Here is a 24003-nt window from a genome sequence, read left to right on the forward strand (position 1 = left end):
CAATTCCAGCCACGTCAGCCAATCCTGCCCCGCTACCGCGCAGCTGCTTGGGAGCCTCAGAACATGGCGCGTTCCCAAAACCCCGCGAGAAGAACTCTCTCGCCTCGCGAGGGGCTGTTCTCCACCCGCCCAGTGCTTTCCCTTGAGGAGAAAGCACGGAACTTAGGACTCAGTTGCTCTCGTTTGGTCCTGTGATCCTACTAAACTGAAAAATTCCTTCCAGATGCTCTGTTGCCGTTCTGTGTGATGTGTCGGATAATCGTACAAGATAAGCCCAATTTTTAAAGCTGGATGTTAGAGCAGGTCATGTTGGGAGTTAGGCTGAAGTGGCTTAACAATAATGCGTCGTTAACTATCATGATGGTTATTCTAAAAGAAAAAAAAAAGTGTCAGGAATTCAAAAGTCTCTAGATGAGATTTGACAGAAAAGTAACTCAGTAAATTTTATTCTCTCTTCCTACAAACTTAATAACTAACCTGACTGGTAATGATATAGACAGACATCATGTAAGGGAGGGCTGGAATAATGGACACATAGTAATAATTTCTGTTTTAAAAAATTGTAAATTACCCATGTGTCCAGAAAGTAATATATGAGTATCTAAGAATGAAGTACAAAAAAAAATGTTAGTTGAAAAGAGATAAATTTATATCCATAAAGGATGCAAATAGCAACTTTCCTAACTGCTCAAGGTAAATTAGAAAGCATCTACTTCAGAATTCTTACAAAAATGACGGCCTCACTTATTTGACATTTAAATTTCTCCACTATTTAAAAATGTTATTTAGCTTTTATTTGGCCTGTTTTGTCACTCCAGTGAAATTTTAAACTGTATGAAGACAAGCACCATCTTTTACTTCTGTGATATTATGGAAATGCACCACACAGTTCTATAATCTTAAAACGCTCAATAAATATATTGGAAGGAAAGTACTTTCACTATCTGTATATCCCTTGAGTTCAAGGGAGCAAAATGATTAAAAAAAACTTTCGGTCTTCAGGTTTTTGTATTTATTTTTTAATCTATGTAAAGGAAAGAATTTTCCACACTCCACGTTATTGATATTAATATTTATATGTGGAAAGCATACTTGTTTTGTATTTTAAAAAAACTCACAAAAGAGTTTTATTAATTTAACAACCCAAATATTCTAAATGGTTATATCCAGAGTTTCTCTGATACATACAACTGCCTTATTTCTTCAGAGCATTAGCAATATGAATATGATTACCAGTACTTGCTTTTAACATCACCTCCAGCTAGTCTGCACTCCACTAAAATTCCTGTGTTTGCAGGATATTCATTTGAAATTATATCTGAGGTAGGCTACTAGAATAATAATAATAATAATAAGCAATAACAGAATCAGGAAAGCCAACAGGATTATTGAAAAGGAATTCCTAGACTATATTTATAGCTCATTTGTATTTAATAGCAAGTTAGACTTTGAGTGGTTACTGTGTGTTTCAGCAATTCTGCCTACAAGCGTTAGAAGGGAAAAAGCAATTTGCTCCTGACAAACATAGACCTTTGACACTAACTACATTCTTCTTTACACATAAATGGCTTAAATAAACTATCCTTATTTTGGTTTATTTAGTTCCTTCCTCAACCTCTAAAACAGACCTGTGGTGTTTGGATAGAAATCACTTTGCACAGGAACCCACATCAAATACCTATTATAATGTGGCCAGTAATTCCATTAGTCATTGAGTTTTATTTCATCTAAATAACACAGTCAATGAACACAATAATTTCCTCTGACTGTTGAAAAGAACTTCTGTTTAGTACTAGCACCACTGTAAAAAATTAAATAAGTCAAATATAAACAGAAGTGTTTATATTAATTTAGTTCTAGAGAAGGTTATAAAATTTTTATAATCAAAAACATAAAAAGTTGAGCACATTTCCATATTGCCTGAATCTAAAGACATCACAGGAGAATATATTTTTTCTCTTGACCATTTAGATTTTAGATAGTTATTTACTGAACACCTGTTTGATGACAAACAACATGCTAGACATGAGCCTAGAGGAGGGAGGATTGTAGAAGAAATGAAACACTGGTTTCCTGATTTTTAGTTTATCTACAAAATAGGGAGATAAAAATAGTTTTCCAAAAATTATGAAAACACTTAAAGAAATTTAACAACAAATTATTTATCAAGAGATTTAACAAAGGCTGCTAAAATACTTTTTTATGTTGTGCTTTACAATTTTTACGTACATCTTTCCTGTGAATCTTATGGGAATGTTCCATTCAGGGCCAGGTTCAAGGAGATGGTACCTGTGCAGTGGCATATGACCCCAGGCTTAGAATGATTCCGGGCTTAGTTTAATGTACTGATATTACTGTCCTGAAATTTTTGATAACATTAGAACAAAAGGTTTTTATCTTGTACTGGGCCCCACAAATTACACTTGCATATGACAGACAAGAAAAGGCACAGAAAAGAGTCATCTTCAAACTCACAGAAAAAAATTGACTTTTCTAGAGAAGAAAAAGAAAATATGGAATTTTGTTGGGTCTTTAATACTACAATGGGAATAAATGTGATTTGGGTGGGAGGAAATGGTCTAATTCCAGGGGGATAAACCTATGAGCTGTTTCTGTCAGGATGCTCATTTTTGGAGTAGGGAACTAGGGTCCACACAGATTCCGGTTTATTTGTGCCTGATGAAATGCCAGCAAAATCTCCAATGGGAATTTTAAGAGAAAAGGCAAGAATTAAAATTAACTAGATCACACTATGAATAAGAGACCTACAGCCAACCTGATGTCATAGTCTATTACAACAGACGACAGTCAAACTTCCCTTGATCAATGGCTGTAGGGTTGCCTCTTCAGTTTGGGGCAATTGCTTCTGTGCTGCCTTTGACTCTGTAAGGACAAGAATGCTCTGTGTATTTGAAAGGAGCTCACACAACAGTAGTTGTTCCTCACTTACCTCTGAAGTGCAGCCTTTCAGAATATTCTGGCTTTCCTTCCACTCTCACTCCTTATTGTATCTTCCTAACCATGTGTTTTTTTAAGGCCTCATCCAGTTTGGGTTTGAGATGTTTTAGATAAGGGGCTGTAAAATTATGTCCAGGGCCTGATTTTATAAAACTTTCAAATTAAGAATACTTTTCACATTTTTGAAGGGTTGTAAACAACAAAACAAAATAAACAACACAGAACAGGCAACTGGTGGTAAGGGGTGGGGGGATGGGGTTAGTGTGGCAGGTTACTGTTAATATATGTAGCCTGCAAATCCTAAAATATTTAGAATCTAGACTTTTAAAGAAAAAAGTGTACCAATCCCTGGTCTATATAGGTTCAACCATTTTTAGAGAAATATATTATATTCTTCAGAGTCTTCCTGACCAAGAACAATTATTGGGGTATCTTAAAGCTAGTGTCCTTACATTTTTAACAGCTAGACTTACTATTTCCAAAGCACAGTAGGGCCTTAAGATCTCTGTCAGGCTGATGTCTTGATCTTGGAGAGTCGGGACTACATTACCCTCACCTCAGAGCAAGATTTCATTCAGACCTGCACTCCTTCCTGAACTTGATTCAACCTTGACTACCTCTCCTTGGATCTCAGCCTCAGTCAGAGTCAGCAGTAAATAGTAGACTATTTGTAATCTCTTACTTTCATCTTATCTTCTCTCCTCCCCTCCTTGGCCCCTCCTGAAAAGCAGTCTGCTCAAGGAAACCAAACTTTACCTCTTTCTGTTGTGCCTATGGGTCCACATCACACTGACAACCTTCAAAAAATACAATCAGAAGAATTATTTGGCCTAGCTCACATGTCTAGAGTTCACATCTAGAGTGCAGACTTTGGTGTTGGCAGCTATACTTCTTTTTTGCATTTACCTGCTTAGTGGCAGGGTTCCCTTTCCCACCCAGGTATAGACAAAGCCCATCAGGCTCAGAATCTTGGCCACCACCAAGCCTCCCCAGCTGCTTCTGCTGCTAACAAATGGGTACCCATCCATGGGTTGTTCTGTTTCAGCATCCAGGGCATCATGGCCTGCCCCAACATTTTTGTACAGAGTATTAGAGAAATGGCCCACTGCATTGCAGCTAAAGAGGACTGGCAGGAAATATGCCTGCTTTCAGCAGAGAAGAGATTTCACTCCACTATGAATAGGTATTTTGGGATGATTTACCTCAATGAAAACCTGCACTCAGTTTTTCCTGTCCTAATACCCTTTAAAGCATGCCTACCAAAGAAAGGAGAGATGTGTGCAGTTCTGATTTGGATAGACAATATAGTTGAAAATAGTCAAGAAGGGGAATATGAAATATTAAGTAAGATGTTGTTATTATATTCTTCTAGTCTTTTTAAACTTGACTGAACCAAATGTTCTTTCCTTCTCTTTCTTCTTCTTTCCTGACACAATGTTTTTGTGCAAGAATAATTTACTGAGATGTTTACTTGTACTGGCTCTTCCTCTCTTTTTCCATTCCCTCATTACAAGCTAGAAGGCAGGCCCTTAGTTACAGATGTTTACAGAGTGGAAGTCAGAAGCCACTTAGAGTTGAAATCCCTTTTCCTGTCTCTTATAAAAAAAACTTTTAAATAATTATGCAAGTGAATGCCTTCAAGGGCAGGAAGAAGAAAGATAAAGAGATTTTACTAAGGCTAGAAAGGCATTGGAGATTGAAGAAATAAGTAAATAAGACAAAGAAAATGGGTCCTTTTAGGTCATGGTATCAGTATCTCAGTCAATCAGCAGGAACAGAAAGGAGATGGTTTTATGGTTTCTAAAAAGCTTGGAGACCAGGCACAGGGATTTTCAATTTTCCCATAATTATATTTTCTACAATCAGAGAACCAAAGCATCAAAGTTATGGCCCGTAGTACAATGGCCATCTTATTGGCCCTGTGGATGAATGCCCAATGGCCAATGGTCCAATGGATGAGTCCAGGGCCATGACACTAAAGAGTCTCCAGGACAGTTGCACAACTCTGGACAGCCAATTCCTATAATACATAATATTACTTTTCCCATTATTTGATGGTAAGGAACAATGGAGTCAGAATTATTTTCATTTTAAAAATGGATAAATGACTTTCTGGACCATCTGAGATTATGGACTACGACTTAAGTTGACCACATATTTCTGTTTGTAGATTGTTATGATAAACAGTGGGGGAACCCTGAGGCCTTTGTCATAAACAAGATCAGCAACCCTTGTCCAAGGAACATCCTTTCACATTTTCATTGTCTTTGAACTTTATTATCAGTGATGGTTCATCGAGAAAGATGCAGTTCAAAGCCTAGAGCCTTGAAGACCCTCTCTTACTAATCTCAAAGATTAGTATTGCTCTGTGTTTTGGATTCTTCTTCTAAATGAAATACATATTGGAGAAAAAAGGGAAAAGACCTCCAAATGAATTGATTTTGCAGTGTGAACAGAATGAAAGAGTGCCCCATTTCACACACATTGATGTCAGAGGATTTCACTCTCTCTACCTAGTATGCGTAGGTAGTCACCTACTTGGTCACTTGGTGCTACTAGATCATTTAAGTTTGTGATTGGGTTGAATGCTGAGTGCAGAAATGAGGCCTTGGCTGGAGGAGCCTTTCTGAGGTCATCCTGCTTATCTTCCTGCCTTCAGGCAGATTAGCACCTAAACCAAGCAACTCACAAAAGTACTGTCTATTTTTAAATAGCTGAAGAATCAGCATTATTTAACCACTTTGGTAACACAGTTTAATGTTTACCACACTGACCTTATACTTAACCTTAACATAATGTAAAATAATAATTAGAATAACAAGAGTGTGAATATTAATTTTTAAGGAAATAAATAAGCCAAAAGAAAATGAGCTCAAAAAGAAAGAGAGAGAAAGAGAGAGAGTGAGAGCACTCTCTAACAAGCTCAGCTTTTTCTTTTGTTTTGTTTTGTTTCATTTGTTTTTACCCTCACTCAAGGAGGCAACTAGTATTAAAGTGCCCATAGGCTATTTCAGATCACTCACTCATGCATATACTCATTCATTTATTTATTCACATTTACTACATATTTTCTTTCTAACTCTTATATCACCTGAATTTATCTTACTTAGTTTGTCACTATGTATTCCTCTACTCCCATCTCACTACTACTGAATGGAAGGTTCAAGAAAACAGGAACATCATCATATTAGTTCATAGCTATATATTCTGTTGCAAGATTTTCAATAGGAATAAAACAGGTATGTACAAAATATTTTTAGATAGAATAAAATGAATAACAAATTAATAAATGTATCAAGCATCATTAAGTGCCTACTTCATACAAAGCACTACTTTAAGATAACAAAAATGTGCTTTGCAGCACCCTTAAGGAAAAGTTAAAACATGATTTAGTATGTTCTAATAGAAAGATATAGAAGGACGTCACAGAAGACATATTCCTAAGTAATTCTTACTCTTTTTTGCATAGATATTGTTTTAACACTTAACCCCAACCTTTGTCAACAAACATGGTAGCATAACTCCTCGACTCTCACCCCAATCTCTTAAAAAGCAAGGTTTGACTTCAGTTATACAATTTCTGCCAAGAAATCTGTGAAGGTGGTCCAGAAAAAAAGTTCCATCTGGAGCAAACTGTACTATGTCACCTTCCCCTTGAGAAGAGGAGAGAGTATAGCTAGTCAGTCAAACCTCCAAGAAATCCACAGCCTCAGAGTACCCTCTGATGATACTGAACAATTCATAACCCCTGAAGTGTATTTCATAAATCAGATATCCTACAACTTGACCAATCAAACGATGGTTTAAGCTCCATCTGGACCCCTTTTAGCTTTAAAAAAGTGAGCTATGTTCCAGAGATAATTTAGAATTCACAATCCAGGGAGCATTACCAATATTTTTCCAGAACTAATAACACATTACTTTCTCACAGTCTCTACAGTGAATCAACATTATCAGAACAATGACATGTTAAAAGGGTTCATTTTTGATGCAAGCTAGTGCTATCTGTGAATTTTCTTTTTGGCTGGCATGACAGTAGTCCTCGTGAAAATTCATACCAATTTTAAGAAAACTGTAAGCATTCTCCCAAGGGTCTTCAGATGATATACCCTAAAACATGGAAATTGTCAAGTTGCTTGTTGAGCATTCTGGTCACAGAGAGGCATGTACTGGAGTCAGCACCGTGTTTCCACCAGATGGATAAATCAATGATACAATGTGAGTATATATGCATCCACCCAGAAAAGCAGAGAACAGTGAGGGAAGCTAGTGTTTAATCATTTTTAATCTCCTTTTTATAGGAGGTTTTATGTTTAAAACCTCATCCCTTTAAATTATTTTCCTAAAGTCAGACCATCAAGTAGACTTCTGATTCTTGCATTTCGAATGGGCCATTTTATGGTATCCTTCTTTGAACATCTGCAAATAACAAAATAGGAGTTATTGATATTCTAACCCTGTGTGCTTCAAATAGCCAGGAGAATAAATATCCTGTGTGACACTACAGAAAAATATACTTCTATTTCTTCCATACTTTATCAATAGCCACTGCTTAGCAGTTATGTGATACAGTTATATGAGCTTTCTGATAGTTTCCCTTTTTTGATATAGGAAATCACAATTCAGATGCATTTAAAGATCACCACATATCCCATATTCTTTATTATGTGGTTTTTATGGCCCAACTCTAAAAAGGGGAGATTTTTATTTTCTATTTTTTTAAAAGATTTTATTTATTTATTTGAAAGAGTGAATGAGAAAGAGAGCATGAGAGGGAAGGGTCAGAGGGAGAAACAAGCTCCCCACTGAGCAAAGATCCTGACTCGGGACTCGATCCTGGGTCTCCAGGATCATGACCTGAGCTGAAGGCAGTCACTTAACCAACTGAGCCACCCAGGTGCCCTAAAGGGGAAATTTTTAAAAGCATCTTTTGGCAAATACATTTTCTTCTATTGATTCTCCCCTCATATTTGCAAGGGAAATTCATCCACATGTTTGATTTATTTATGCTATCTTTTATATGTTGTGTCATATGAAATCTAGTTAAGACGTCCACTTCATTTCAATCATTTCTTATCCTTTTTATAGAATATGATTTTGTTGTCCATCTTTTCATTGAAACATTCACCTCTCTTGGTGTCTACCCCAGAAACATCTGGACACTTTATGTCTCTTGGGCATTCTTCTTGGAACTTCTACTGAATTTAGATATCATCTTTGAAATTTTCCCTTAATGCCCAAGTACAAACCTATATAAACATCCTCTAAGATCTTCACCTCAGAGAATCTAATTCAATGGGTTTGAGTAAGAACCTAAGAACCTTCATTTATGTGGATTCTGCATGAGAAAGAAATACATAACCACGATTGGGAACCATGGATTGGGAACCTTTTTCCCCCCTCTAAAAATCTTACATGATATCACAGATTTCTTACAAATGCCTTCTTTATTCTAGTTTCCCAAATTCATGTCTTCAAGGCTGGTTCCTCATCTGGGATCCAGTTTTCATTTTCAAATGTATTGGACCCATTCATAGGACTATACTACAACCCTTCAAAAGAATATATTATGTGCATATCATACACCAGATACCATGCTACCCACTTTACACACATCACCTCATTTAATCATTGTAGCAAGGCCATGAAGTACAGATTATTAGTCACATTTTCCAGATCAGAAAATGCTATCTCAAAGAGGTTATATGACCCACTCTACCTTACACAATATTAAAGAAGCACAAGTTGACTCTATGACGGTACATATTTTTCTCTTTCCATTAAAAGCATAGTTTTTAGACACAAATATAAAATTAATTCTGAATTTTCATTTGTTCATGTTGATTTCTTTTTTCTGAATTCCATTTTTTTCCTGTGCGTATTTCTATAACTTGTACAAAAGTAGCCAGAAACATTACTCTTAGCTAAGAATTATGCTATTGTCTCATGCCATCCTTCTAACAAAATCATGAGTTAAAAACCATTATTATAGTTGAGAAAATTAGACTCAGAGAAGCTGAGTATCATGTCCAATGCACTCAGGTAAGTAATGGCAAACCTGGGATTGCCTTAACTCTCAGCTGGATTTTTCAACCACAAGACTACACTCAATTGAGAATAAGAACTTTCCTGGCCATCAGACACAATAATGAGCAGGTGTCAAGAATATCCTATTGTACTCTGAAGGCAAAGTTTAAAAAGACCTCATAATCTTAAGATTGAGTCAGTCTATATGTGGAAGGGGAGGGAATGCCACACCATGGAATTAAATTACACATGGTATACACTAAACTCACACAAATACACACCTAATGAATTCCAGAAGTGTTTCATGATGGATATTTTTATTGCAATTATCTAAGTAGTGTTGTAAACATTGTAATATTTTCCAAATTGAATGGTCAGAAATGATACAATAAATATTACTACACTAGCAGAACTAATGATGGCAACTGAAATATTTTGAAGTAGTTCTCATTTCAGTCCACGTTCCACAGGTAGGAATTAGAAAGTAGTCCTGTGTCAATTAGAAGGCCAACTGATTTTTAATAAAAATTAATAGAAATGATTTGTTCATAATGTGAGACTAAGGTTTATCTACCATAATAAGAGACTAAGTTTGCTATGTAAAAAAATAAGGGTTTTTCAGAAAGCTTATTATGTAGTAATTCTATTTTTTATGTTAGATTTATTTTATTTTTTCGGTGCTCCAAGATTATTTATACACCACACCTAGTGCCCACACAATACGTACCATCCTTAATATCCACCACCAGGCTCATCCTATGACCCTGCAATTGCACTACTGGGTATTTACCCCAAAGATACAGATGTAGTGAAAAGAAGGGCCATATGTACCTCAATGTTCATAGCAGCAATGGCCACAATTGCCAAACTGTGGAAAGTACAAAGATGCCCTTCAACAGACGAATGGATAAAGATATGATCCATATATATATATAAAACAGAATAGTACACTTCCATCAGAAAGGATGAATACCCAACTTTTGTATCAACATGGATGGGACTGGAGGAGATTATGCTGAGTGAAATTATTCCAGCAGAGAAAGTCACTTATCATATGGTTTTACTTACTTGCGGAGCATAAGGAATAACATGGAGGACATTAGAAGAAGGAAAGGAAAAGTAAATGGGTGAAATCAGAGGGGGAGATGAACCATGAGAGACTGTAGACTCTGAGAAACAGAGGGTTTGGAAGGAAGGGAGATTCTAGTTTGTGAAATAACTTAAGTCATTAAAACGAGGATTGGGCTTACCCAATCCTTGGAATCTGCCATGTCAAGACAAATGCTTATTAATTTTTTATTTCAAAATTCCTGTCTGTTTTCTTATAAATCTGAAATTATTCTAAAATAATTTTGCTTTTATTTTATTTTTTTAAAGGTTTTATTTATTTATTTGTCAGAGAGAGAGAGAGAGCACAAGCAGGCATAGTGGCAGGGAGAGGCAGAGAGAGAAGCAGGCTCCCCGCTGAGCAAGGTGCCCAATGTGGGACTCAATCCCAGGACCCTGGAATTAAGATCTGAGCCAAAGGCAGCGGCTTAACCCACTGAGCCACCCAGGTGCCCCTAATTTTTGCTTTTAATTCAAATGTTTGGGCCTATTGGTTAACTCTCCTAGCATATGAGAGGACAAACAAGGTAAAAAATAAAAACATTTTCTTTATAATTCTTTTGTTTCACAACTAATCTTGAAATAATCTATTCCTAAAGAAATTGAACTATTTTGTCTCTACAAATATAATCAATATAATTTCATCCTTATTAATAATTTGGCATCTCTTGATATTTCAGGTTGATCAAGGATTATGTTGTTTTTAATACTTAGAACACTTAGAATTTGAGCATTATGTGGTTAGCAGGGAAGAAGCTACCTTTGTTCAATGAAGAATAGATAGGAATAAAGCAGGAATGGAAAGTTACAAAAGCAAAAAAAAGAAGTATCTGTGCACAATGTTCACTACCATATTAAAAAATCTATAAGAAGAGAGAAAATGAAGGAAATAACAAATGCTAATATCCTATGTTACTAGGCCATACCTTTCTTAAGGACAGGGCCATGATCATTTGTATTTGCATTTGCAGCAGATATGGCCATGCTTAGCAAATATTAGATGCTCAGCAAAATCAGGTTAAGTATTCTTTAAATTACTATTAAGGGTTTTATATATTTTCTCAAAATTTCTTATAACATTTTAATATTACTACATAAATGATAGAAATTAACCATAATAACAAATTTTTAAAGTGCATGCATGCTATGGGTTTAGTGTTAGGTGGATATCAATAATCATTAGCTCTTTGTTCAGATAAAGAAACTGAGTCACAGAGACATTTGTCAACTTAGAAAAGTCCCACATCCAGTACCTGGCACAACAAAGGATACCTCTTCAAAACTGTGCACTTATTTTACAAATTTGATTTCCAAATAATTTATAAAGTTATTTTTTAAAAAACCTTTCTTTCTTATCCATAGAATTTGGGGGCCATATTTCTCACTCTGGAGATTTCTCCAATGAGGTATTAAAATAGAGAGAGGGGAATTCAAGAAATCTGTCATTGCTTGTTTCTTGTTAATGAACTTTCCAATTATGAACTTCTCCTTGCTTGTGTCTCCCACATCCCCCAGCATTATTTTCTTTCTGACCTTCCTTCTTTTTAATGTGCCTGCCTATCCCATTCCAGGCTCCCACTCATAAAACTCTTGAGCTCATCATCTTCATTCACTTAAGAAATATATACCAAAAATTTGCTGATCAAAGCCCTCTCTATCCAAAACACCAAAATAACTTGAGTCATTTTGTCTGTTTCAAGATTAGACACAAAGGAATATGCAAATATTAGTTTCTTGCCAGTGTAATTCAGTCCACGACATTCTGAAATCAAGTGTTGTATAGATTCTCACCATTCAAAGCTCAAGCTCTTAAAGTGCATGAGGTAAATAGGACAGCACCTAAAGGAAACATCTATCATTTCCCCTTACAAATGGAATGGAAAGATTTTCCTGCCCTTGCCTCAATTTAGAAGAATAGTTTGTCGCTCAGAAATATTCAATGACAGAAGCCATCATTCTGTTCTTTGAAATAAATAAACAGGGACCATGGATGTTCACCTAACTTTCAGGATAAAAGTTCTCCCACACAACAAGAAATCTGAACTTTCCATGACCTATATAATATGCCGTGTAGGCCACTATATTTGTAAGAATTACCTGCCACTCCCAGCACCATGGGAGTCCATTCACAAATAATATAACTCCACTTGCTCAAGGGAAAAATATATCTCTGTCCCCATCTGTTCTGTCACTTGTCTGTTTATTTTAAGTTTTTTAAGATACAGTTATCTTCCTTAATTACCTTGAAGGTAGCAAGAGAAAGGTCGATTCACACTCTATGTACAAAATAGGCAAGCATTGTTTGGTTTCTATTCTTTCCACCCTAGTTTGATTTTCTGAAGGTGTTTTGAGACTCAGCAGAGAATTTAATGACCAACTGGCTACAAGTAGGACAAGCTCATTAAATAATTAAGTGATTGGTTTTGTCTTATTTCAATAGGGCCACTTACTACCTGCCCAAAATATAACTGAGCCTATTGCTAAATTCACCTATTCCCCATTTTCCAAGTGTTTCCATTATTATCATGGCTTAATTGTACCAGTCTGAATAATACAAAATATTATCTTCTTCTTGTAAACTGGCTAAGCAAGATTTCAAAGCAGGGATGCATTGAGAGCCCACCCACTCACTGTATAATACAATCCCTTCTGAAATGGATTACTTCCCATGTCTGTTAAGGTCATTAAGTATATAAGACAGCAGAGGAGGTGGTAAGAAAATACAGCGGGGGCTGCCAAGACATTTGCCTCAAGTGTCACTGGATAACGGCAGGAGGTGATGTACACAGAATACAAACAGAAAATACCATGACCAAAACCAAACTAGTGCCAGATACTGCATGGAAAGTAGGACAAATGGATCTAGGCCCAGAAAGAGAGACTCAGAAGGATTTAGACTCTTGGGTGGGCTCACCGTTTTTTTTTTTGTTTTTTTTTTTTCTTTTTAGGTTCCCCACCTTCTAGAATGCAATGGCTATTTGTTGAACTGAATTTAAATTTTTGAACTGAATAATATTTAAGTTTTTAAATATCTTACTTCAGACAAGTCCCTCCCTTTGATTGTTCTTAGTTTAGGGTTTTGTGTGTATGTGTGTGTGTGTGTGTGTGTGTGTGTGTGCATGTGTGTGTTTGGGGTTATTAAAGTGGTAGATTACAAGAATGCCAAGTCCTAATGTTCATGAATTTGATATTTTCATATTGATATGGTGTTTTTGTATTGATATAGTGAGATACTGGGGCATGGAGAAGAATGCAGATAGGCAGATGATTTAAAACATGTTGAATGATGGGGCGCTTGGGTGGCTTAGTTGTTAAGCACCTACCTTTGGCTCAGGTCATAATCCCAGCATCCTGGATCAAGCCCCACATTGGGCTTCCTGCTCTTGGGAGGCCTGCTTCTTCCTCTCCTGCTTCCCTGGCTTGTATTTGCTCTCTCACTCTTCCTCTCTCTGTCAAATATATAAATAAATAAGATATTTTTTTTAAATGTCGAATGAATATATCAAAACAATGCTGATTACTTAGGTAAGGACAAAGGAGCCTCCTCACCTTAACTTAACAAAGCACTATCACCCGTTCTGTCTTGTTCAACATGACCTTTTTGCAGTGCTCACTGAAAGGGAAACTAGCGTAAATCTGGGAGAGATGCAAACAGGTTGGAAATAAGAATTAAAATCAGACCGTGCAAACTGGGATTAATGAGAAAAAGAAAATAAAATGACATTTAATTGAGGAATAATACATTAAACTTCCAGAAAAAGGAGTAGTGATAGCAGCTACCATCCACTAAACAAATACAAATGTATGAATTCTTGTAACAGCACAGTAAGGAAAGTACGGGGCTTATCCTTCTATCTTTTATGGATACATGCTTAATAGCATGTCTGTAGGAACCGACACAAAGAAAAATGTCTCCTCAATCAAAGCAGGGCTTACATGTTAATTTATCAAATTAAGAACACATTTAGCCAAAGTGTTTTTATAAAACATAAATGTCTAATCAAATCATAACTAAAGAAAAAAGATGTTCCTATTTATTTTCCATTTGCTTTTTTTTTTTTGCTATATTGAATTTGTTAAATTCAAAAACATCTGTTATACTAAAAGATACCCTACATAAAATAACAGATTTCCGATGTTCCCAAATCAAATTTTATGAAGTGCTCCTTGACTTAAGGGTACTTGTTTAATAATTCTGACCTCATGTAAGATTGTGTGTGTGTGTGTGTGTGTTGACCTGCAACTCAATATTCATTAAGATATCTGAAATAAAATCTGGTATCTAAAACCAAGGACTGTTTTCTTATTTGGGGAAGGAAGAATCATTAGTGGATCTTGTTTGGGGAGCTATTAATCAGCTCTCTCAGTAACTGGCATAGAAACCGAAAGTTGTTTTTTTTTTTTTTTTTTTAATTCAGTTTAGCTTGTCTTATTATAGCCAAAATGACAGGGGAGGTTTTCTAACAATCAACAAAACTATCAAACTCTTGTTTAAATACCTTTTCTTTTTCTTCATAAATGAAATAACCCCTTAGGGGAATGTGTTGGCTCTTTAGTCATAGATTCTGTCTCTCTCTTCCAGAAGCAACTTTATGTGAAGGTGTAGCCAAATTTTTCTCCAAATCCTCAATGCTTACCAATGGTGGTGGTGACATTTTCTCCTAGAAGAAATTAAATTTGCCTTCACCTAGCCCTTCAAAATGATGAGCTTTGCCTCTCAGCAACTGGTTGTACTGGCAGAATTCCATCCCTGAGATAAGGTGATACATCACTGCGACACATAGAATGGGTTTTCAAGAGCTGTCTTCCAAACTGTACAGGGTAGCTTTCCATTGCTGGCCAGGGCTGCTGAGGACTTGTGGATAGAATACAGACAGCATCTTTTTGAGCAGGGAGCTGTTTTCACAGCTGCCTTATTGACTGAGATGGGCTGCAAATTAAAGCTTTTTTCATTGCACTAGAATGTGCCAAGGACTGGGGACACTGAGGAGAGACAAATCCATATGGCACTGAAAGTTCAATCCCTCCCCATTTGGGTGGGCAAACAAAAAGTGGGCTCAGCAGAGCTAAACTAGGTTAACCGAAGATCAGACTGATACCAGCCAGAATTCCAGAGGTTTCTCCTTACTAATGAGGACACCCCTTTCCCCAGGAAATTCCCACTGTTACAGAATTGAATAGATGTATCCTACTGTCCTATTTTCTTTTAAATATGAGGAGCACGAGGTAGGATCCTTCTGTTGGAGCCCTTTCTTTCTGGCATCCAGCTTAGCCACACCCAGCCTAAGCACATCTTTGTGTGAAATAATGAGATCTCAGGGGGACTTGAGTATTGTTTTCCTGCTTCTAAGTTTTCCTCACAATAAATTCTGTTTTATATGTATACTCCGTGGTATCATGGTGTGTGTGTCCATACCCATCCCACATTGCACAACATTTTGACTCTGAGGCTTGTGAGCATTTTAAATTCATTCTACATGTTGGCTTTGCCAGCCACCTAAAAGTAAGCAATGGACATAACATCTCTCGAAACCTCTTGGGATGCTGAGCAAGTAAAATCTGCTTCAGAGTATTTGACTTGAACACTCCTCCCTTCTTTTCTCCTTTGATCTTTCTCGAGTCCTTCCTTTTCCTCAGTGGAGGAATGGCAGGAAAGCTGTCAAATTGGATTTAGGATTACCCTGGGAGAAAGGAGGAGGAAATTATCTGGCTTCCTCTTCTTTGCTCTCTAGTCCTGAAAACAATTACAAAATACAACATACCCAGGAATCTGGCACTACACAAACAAAATCAAAGTTATGCCCACTGTTAATTGGGCACTATCTGTATTATTTATGACTATAGTAGATGTAATTGATGGTTTCTGTCCTGGGTGATATATGATGTCTTCTTCCAGTACTCATAACCTGGCCTTTTACGTGAAGTCATCTTGCCTCCATTGGTACCCACTAGTATCTGAAAGCAGATTTTAAACCAGTGAAGAAAACTGATAACCTGCCAGGCAAGTGTGGAAAGATTCCAGCTCATTATCAACAGTGGGAATTCTGACCAACAATATGGACATTGTGACTGGGAGCTTAGGTCATCTCTTCAGATATTTTGTTTTGATTTATTCTGTAAATATGTAGGAATTTTTATTATTTAAGATAAGATAAAGTTTTTACTTCTAGCCCTCTGGTTGCAAAGATAGCTGTTGCTCTGTAAATCAACACAGGATTATCTGCTTTCCTCATAGCATTCACTGAAAACATAGAGTTGCAACAATTCATCTTAATGTTATGTACTTTAAGTCCGGTTTCCAAAGAAAGTACACCAGTAAGATATGATACGTAGAGTAAAACACATAGCTCAACATAAGGAAATAAAGTCCTATGTGTTTATCTCATTTGGTTTCTTAAATGTTTCTTTCATTAAGTTTGTTTTATTTTGAGAAGCTGGGCATTCACACAAATAGCTATTGTTTCTAAATGGTTCTTCATGTTTTTTACAAACAGAAAATAAATCGAATGTAAATATAGAACACATTATTTCTGTCTTTCATATCAAGTTCTGATTTTATGATTTATTAAAAGTTAAAAATTGTAGCTGACCCATATGAGTCAATCAAAATTGTAGGAGACTGATAAGATCCTAATATTAAGAAACGTACTGGAAGACAATGAGCAGAAAAAACTGACACATTCTGGACAGCTAAATCTGAACATGGTTAATGTTCACGGAAGTGGAAATCATTTAAATTCTTGAATAATTTTTCTGCCTCTCCCTGTATTTTATGAATCAATTACAACTTAAATAATTATCATTCTTGGATAGGATAAAACACTTAAGACTTAAACAAATATGTTGGGTCACATTTATAGTGCGAAAGCAACAAGTTGGTATGTAAAATTATGCATTTGAGGATCTTTCTATTAACCCTGGCAATAGAATAGTAAACAAATGTACAGAAGACAAATTTTCTCATTGTCTTTCTTGCTATAGGCATTGACCAGTCACTGTTTACCATTGATCTGTATTTCATAGATGGGGTATTCTATGTGTAAGGGTTAATAGTTTAGTATATGTGCTGCTGAAGCGAGCACTGTAAGTGTTAATAGTTTAAAACATTTGAAATAACTACAGATATTGACTATGGCTGGCTACAATATCTAAATTATATATTTGTTTATAATGCACACACATTGACAAAAAGTAAGGATGCCTAATTACTTACCACACCTTGAATTTTAGTATGAACATATGCATTTTTCCATTTCAGTTAAACCAGTTTTGTAAATTTAGATATTATGATTCACCAATCTGCAGAAAAAACACAAAACAATAGAGAATAGAAATGAATACACAATTCAAAAGATCTGAGTAACAGAGAAGCTTGAATAACTAACTTATTTCACTAGCAATTTTAACAAAAACTGGCAGTACAACTTAAAAACTTTTTTTGTCCAGGTGTGGCTAAATGTCACAGAACTGGATATATTTGCTAGTACTTTGCCCTGAGGGTCTGTACCCAGTTCTCATTTCCCTCAGGACACTGAATTCTTACATAATAAATTGTATATGTCCTCTGGTATGAACCCCTTATATATTTGAATAAGCTTTCCTTTATTTCATTCTCTTCTGACAAAAACAGAGAATTAACAACCTTTTGAATGCTCAGTACCAAGTCCGATGTAGTCAGGCCGAGACTGAAATCTTCATCAGGCAGAGCAGAAAATTGAATCAATATCCAGAGAATAAGCACTGTGTAGATAAATACTCTGAGTAATTGAGGCCTCAGATCCCATAAATACATGTAAATGATTTATTCCTCTTGAAAGTTTTAATATAATTATTCTAAACTCTTTACTTTAACAACAAAAGCATGCTTCAATAGTTTCTATAACATATTTCTTTCCCCATTTAGTACTTTCAACAGTATAAGTTGTCCCATTAGTCATGAAATGAAAACATTTCTTCAGTTTTAATCATCTATCCTGGGCAAATAATAGCTGCCACTTGCCACTCAGTAAAGATTCTAAAATAAGTATTATACATGCTTACATATACACAGATAAGACAAAGACTAGATGGAGTTCATCTTGATTGCATAAATATATAAATGCATAAATCAGAAACATATTTATATATCTATAGAAGAGGAAATTATATTTTGCTCTTTTTTATATTTTGCTTTTTTTATATTTTGCTATTTTAATGGGCTATGTATGTTGATTATAAATGAAAGAATATTCAACTGTTGTTTTAAACCAGGTCTTCTTGGTGAAATCTAGGACATATAAAATTAAAATTTCAGTGTAGAAATGCAAGCATTAATTTTTACTAAAAACATACATAACTTTAATCGAGTGAAGGAGTATTACTTTCTTCCAAAAAAGCACTGCAGTTGATAGACATGTAAACACAACTGTGAACTGTGAATTCCATAAGGGATCTTCATGTTTGACATAGTTAACATAGTTAACATTTGGGGTGGGACAACATGCCAACTGATTTCTGTATTCAGACAAGGAAATACTGAGCACTAACAGTATACAGTTACTGTTCAGAACACATAAGACATTCATGATAAATCAGACTCTCACCTTGTCTTAAGGAGGACCCTGGTCATGTGCAAAACAGTAGAAATTGACAACAATGTGGTAGAAGTCAAATGCTCGAACCTTAGAAGATTAACAAGTTAAGAGATCATGGGATCACCATAAGACAGATAGCATACTACCCTATGACCCATCAATTGCACTACTGGGTATTTACCCTAAAGATACAAACGTAGTGACCCTAAGGGGCATGTGCACCCGAATGTTTATAGCAGCAATGTCCATAATAGTCAAACTATGGAAAGAACCTAGATGTCCATCAACTGATGAATGGATAAAGAAGATGTGAGATATATATATATATATATATATATATATATATATATACACACACACACACACACACACACACACACACATAATGGAATACTATGCAGTCATCAAAAGAAATGAAATCTTGCCATTTGCAATGATGCAGATGGAACTAGAGGGTATAATGCTTAGCAAAATAAGTCAGTTGGAGAAGGACAGCTATCATATAAACTCCCTGATAGGAGGAAGTGGGGATGCATCATGGGGGGTTTGGGGGGTAGGGAAAGAATAAATGTAACAAGATAGGATTGGGAGGGAGACAAACCATAAGTGACTCTTAATCTCACAAAACAAACTGAGGGTTGCTGGGGGAGGGGGGTTGGGAGAGGGGGATGGGATTATGGACATTGAGGAGGGTATGTGCTATGGTGAGTGCTGTGAAGTGTGTAAAACTGGTGATTCACAGACCTTTACCCCTGGGGATAAAAATACATTATATGTTTATAAAAAAATAAAAAAATTCAATTATAAAAAAAGACAGCATAGCAGCTAATACAAAATTGTGTATTAAAGGATATTAAGAGTTACATAAAAGTGTTCCAACTGTAATACCAATATAGTAACACAAAACCACATGCCTAGTGTGAGCCCAGTTCTATTAGATACATAGGAAAATAGAAAAAAGAGGGAGGGAAGAGAAGAGAAGGGAAGGATAAAGGAAAAAAGGAATGAAAAAGAAGTAAAACAGGAAAGAGAAAAAAAAAAGAAGAAGAGGGAAAGAAAAGAAGCAGCTGGAAAGAAGGAAGCAATGTTAGCAGTGTTTATAACTGATTTGTGAAATTACATGTATTTTTATTTTTTATACTTTATTGTCTTTATAAATAATGTATAACATTAATACAAAAGTAAATTAAATAATAAATTCTAGACAAATATTGCTTACAATCCATTTACCAAAAAAATCAGTAATTTCTGTTTTTTATCTTTTGCCCTTTTCCATATGAATATTTAATTTTTACATATATAAAAAAATTAGAAAGGGAGCTTTACATTCTTTATTTTTATTTAACATAGAATTTGAGCTTTGTTTTCTCCTAATATTTTTTTCTTATGTATCCCCTACCATTGCCATTGCCATACCAATCCACCAAACAACCTAATATTCTAGTACATACTGTTCCATACCTTTCACTCTCCTAATGTACACATGTACAAATAGTTATGAATTATACATGATTTCTTGCTTTGTCTTCACATTTTTATGCACTTTACATGTCCACTTCTTGTGGACATTAGTCCAAGTCAAAAAATAACAGATTTAATTCATTACATTTAATAATCCAAGAAGTATTTATTTAGTGTCTTCTATACACTGGAAATTCTTATAGCCTTGGGGCTACAGTGTGAACAAAAGAAATGACATAAGTCCCCACCATGATGATGCTTTCCATGACCCATGGCATGAATGAACCACAATTTATTTGATAATTCTCTTATTCATGGATATTTAACTTGTTCCCAAATTTTTCCTTTTTGTTTTGCCCCAATACACAGATCTACAATAAACATTTTTTACATACCTACTTTTATATTCTCCACATCTTATTTTTTCATGGCTTTATATTATTTCCTGGTTCAGAAACACCAATTATCATTATTTTCAAAGAACACAATGTGCAGAGTGTCCTAAATCTCTGAAGAATATGCCATGGGAGTTAGAAGGGGGAAACTAAAATAAATGGAGCTTTAGAAGTTATTAGGTTTTTATCTGCAAATGGTATCAAACACAGCAATTTATTGTCAGTCAAAATAGAGAGCGTAATACACTGGAAGATGATAGCACCACCCAGCACAATGGAGAAAGGGCCAAGGAACTGTCACTGAGCAGAATGATAAAGCTCAAATAATTAAATTAAATAATTAAAATATACATGATATTTCCAGTTAAAATGTTCTTTACACTGTGGCATATGAGTTGGGTAATAGTGGAAAAATATTATTCACCTCTATCAAAAAAAGTATATGTGATCCATTGCATCATTTTAATTGTTCCTTAAGTGTTTTTAAATGTGACTGTCAAAGAGAAAGAGAGAGATGGGTGCATTTTCCTTACTGAGTGCCAAGTACTTTATCAGTCCTTTTAATTTCATCATTTCATTAAATATCACCAGTCCTATTCTTATGATACTGCTATAATCAGTGTCACCATTTTACAAATGAGGAAATAGGATCACAAAGTCTACTGGTTAAAGAGCAACAGAGTTGAGATCTAAAATTTAAAAAGTTTCATTCCAGCTCCTCTGTCCCTCACACTAAGTGTACTGAGAAACTTTCCCCCACTGGGGAAGATCTGTAAAAGAAATAATATGGTGCATGGCACTCTGATTAACCATGCACATTTGTTCTTTGGTAATCTGTGACCACAATGTCTTAGATACAAACAAACCTCACTACCTCTTTCATTGTGACACTCACCAGGTATTCAATTGATATGCACAGAGCCTACTTTAAAATTCCCAGTAAAGCTTTAAGATTCCTGGGAATGTTCCTTACCCCCACCACTGGAATGGTTACAGTACACATTTCTTCCTCTGTAAAATACATTCATTGTATTTGTTCATTACATAAAGTAACAGCATACGCGTACACACTTGTGTATACCTAAACTAGACACAGCCCCCTCTGCAAATGTAAAGAGAGGACCAGGCTAGGCTGGTTTTCAAGCCACATGCAGCAGGAGGATTCTAGCACCCTTAACCCTAAGTTTTTAAAAAATAAATCTCTAAAGTCTCGGAAAAGATTTCTTGATATTTAGATGAAGATAAAGAGAATGCAGGAGACGAACAGGTGGGATGTGGGCTTTTCTCATTTTCCATGGGCAGAGAAGCATTTGCATTTTATAACAGTATATAAATCCTTAAAAATCAGAAACCTTCTTAAAGTACTTAACAAATCTCTGTAGAGAAAACCCCTGACATTTGTGATGGATACATCCTGAGACCTTTGCAAATCATCACATCCAATAACGTTCCAAAGTACCTCACTTTACTCACGAAATACAACACATAATAGAAGGAGTGAGTTATCAACAGTGGGAGGTCAGCTAGACTCGATAACCAGCCAGGCATAAAATCCAAACCTCAACCTTGACAAGACTGCAAAAACCTTCCTTGGCATTGGTTTTCTGCTACCTCACGTATTCATGGAAGTGTGAATGTTAAACCCAGAACAACTACAGTTTGACTGAAGTTCACTCTTTCCTTCTTACAAATTATTGATATTTTGTTGGAACCTGGAGGTATTTAAATTAGAATCTCCTCACCATAAGACAAGATTCTGGCACAGTCAAGCCAAGAATTACTAGGTTGAACTGACAAGAGCTATCAATAAATTAAAGCATATAATTCAATAAATGTATGGATACTCCCAAAATGTCTTAGAAAAATACAAAACATATCATTTTAGGATAGTGTTTTTTAAATTGTTGCACCAAAATAAGCCTAACAGCTAGAAACAGTAGAACACAGATACCTGGTACATTTTTAATATTTTCTTTTATTGAGAGGGAGGAGTTACAGAGTTTTGAGAGAAAGAGAGAGAGAGAAATTAGCTTAAAAAGTATGCCGAAAATTACTAATGTAAATTGATGTAAAATTTAGGGGCGCCTGGGTGGCTCAGTGGGTTAAAGCCGCAGCCTTCGGCTCAGGTCATGATCCCAGGGTCCTGGGATTGAGCCCCACATTGGGCTCTCTGCTCAGCAGGGTGCCTGCTTCCCTTCCTCTCTCTCTGCCTGCTTCTCTGCCTACTTGTGATCTCTATCTGTCAAATAAATAAATAAAATCTTTTAAAAAATTGATGTAAAATTTATAACCTACATCTTAATATAGTCATAGTTGTTTAATATAATTCCATTTTAAATTATGTACAAATTAAATGATTTAACAACCCCTTAAACACACAAAGTGTTTAATTATGATCAACCCTTCACAGCTTCTAGATGATGTAATATATTTATACAATGGAATGGATACTCATGCTCTAATATTAGGGAATACTTGGTTGTAGAGAGTTGGGATCTTTGAAACAATGTTAGAAGTACAGCATCATTAGTTAAAAGCTAGAGGAGTGAGGACCACATTTAACAAAGATTGTGGCCATCAGCACAGGACTGGATTGGGCAGAACTGGCTTGGCTTGGCCATTCTGTTTGACTGATGACAGCTTTAGTATTTTAAAGGGCAATGGCTTTGAAAGGCCAGTGTGACTATGCCACTATTAATGATGGATATAGTACAATAGTTTAGTAACTACGGTCTAAATGTATAGTACTTAAGGTTAGAATTTCTTGCTTTAAATCTCCCACAAATGAACCCATTCCATACATACTCTGTAAAAAGCTAAGAAATATTCTCTGAGTTCTTCTAAGGCAAGGCATTAATCCTAGGCATAATGGAAGATAGAAAAAAATACAAGATATAGCTATTAAGCAGTATCTGCTATAGTGTTATAACCAACTTAAATTAGAAATGCCATTCAATAACACAATATATAAATGATAGTTAAAACAATGTTAGAAGAGTATCATGACATGGTACAATATAAATAACTCTTATTACCCAAATCTATCTGGATCTTAAGTTGAGGTAGTAAGAATTCAGAAAGCAAAACAAATAGTGCAAAAGCAAAATAAATAATATAAAATGAAAGAAAAAGCTCATATTGGTAAGTCAGAATTAGAAGACTCGTAAATATGCCTAAGAAAACATCAAAAAAATCTTAAAAACAGGCATTTTATGAGATAGAGTATTCAGATATGAATGTTTAGACATGTGATGGTTAAATACTTTTAGTAACAAGTGGTGGGAAATTCAGTAAAACTGGCATCATAAAAAGAAAGAGAAAGAGCTAGAGATAGAAACAGAGATGAGATGGAGATGAGAGAAAGAGAGGGATGAAAATTCATTAGTTCTTGTAAATGAAATCCAAAGGCTTCCATGTTTAGGCATGGATTAACCAAGAAACTAAAACAATGTTATCAAAACCACATCCTATTTCTATCTATC

The sequence above is a fragment of the Mustela nivalis genome, assembly GCF_964662115.1.
Source record: "Mustela nivalis genome assembly, chromosome: 1".
Taxonomy (NCBI): domain Eukaryota; kingdom Metazoa; phylum Chordata; class Mammalia; order Carnivora; family Mustelidae; genus Mustela; species Mustela nivalis.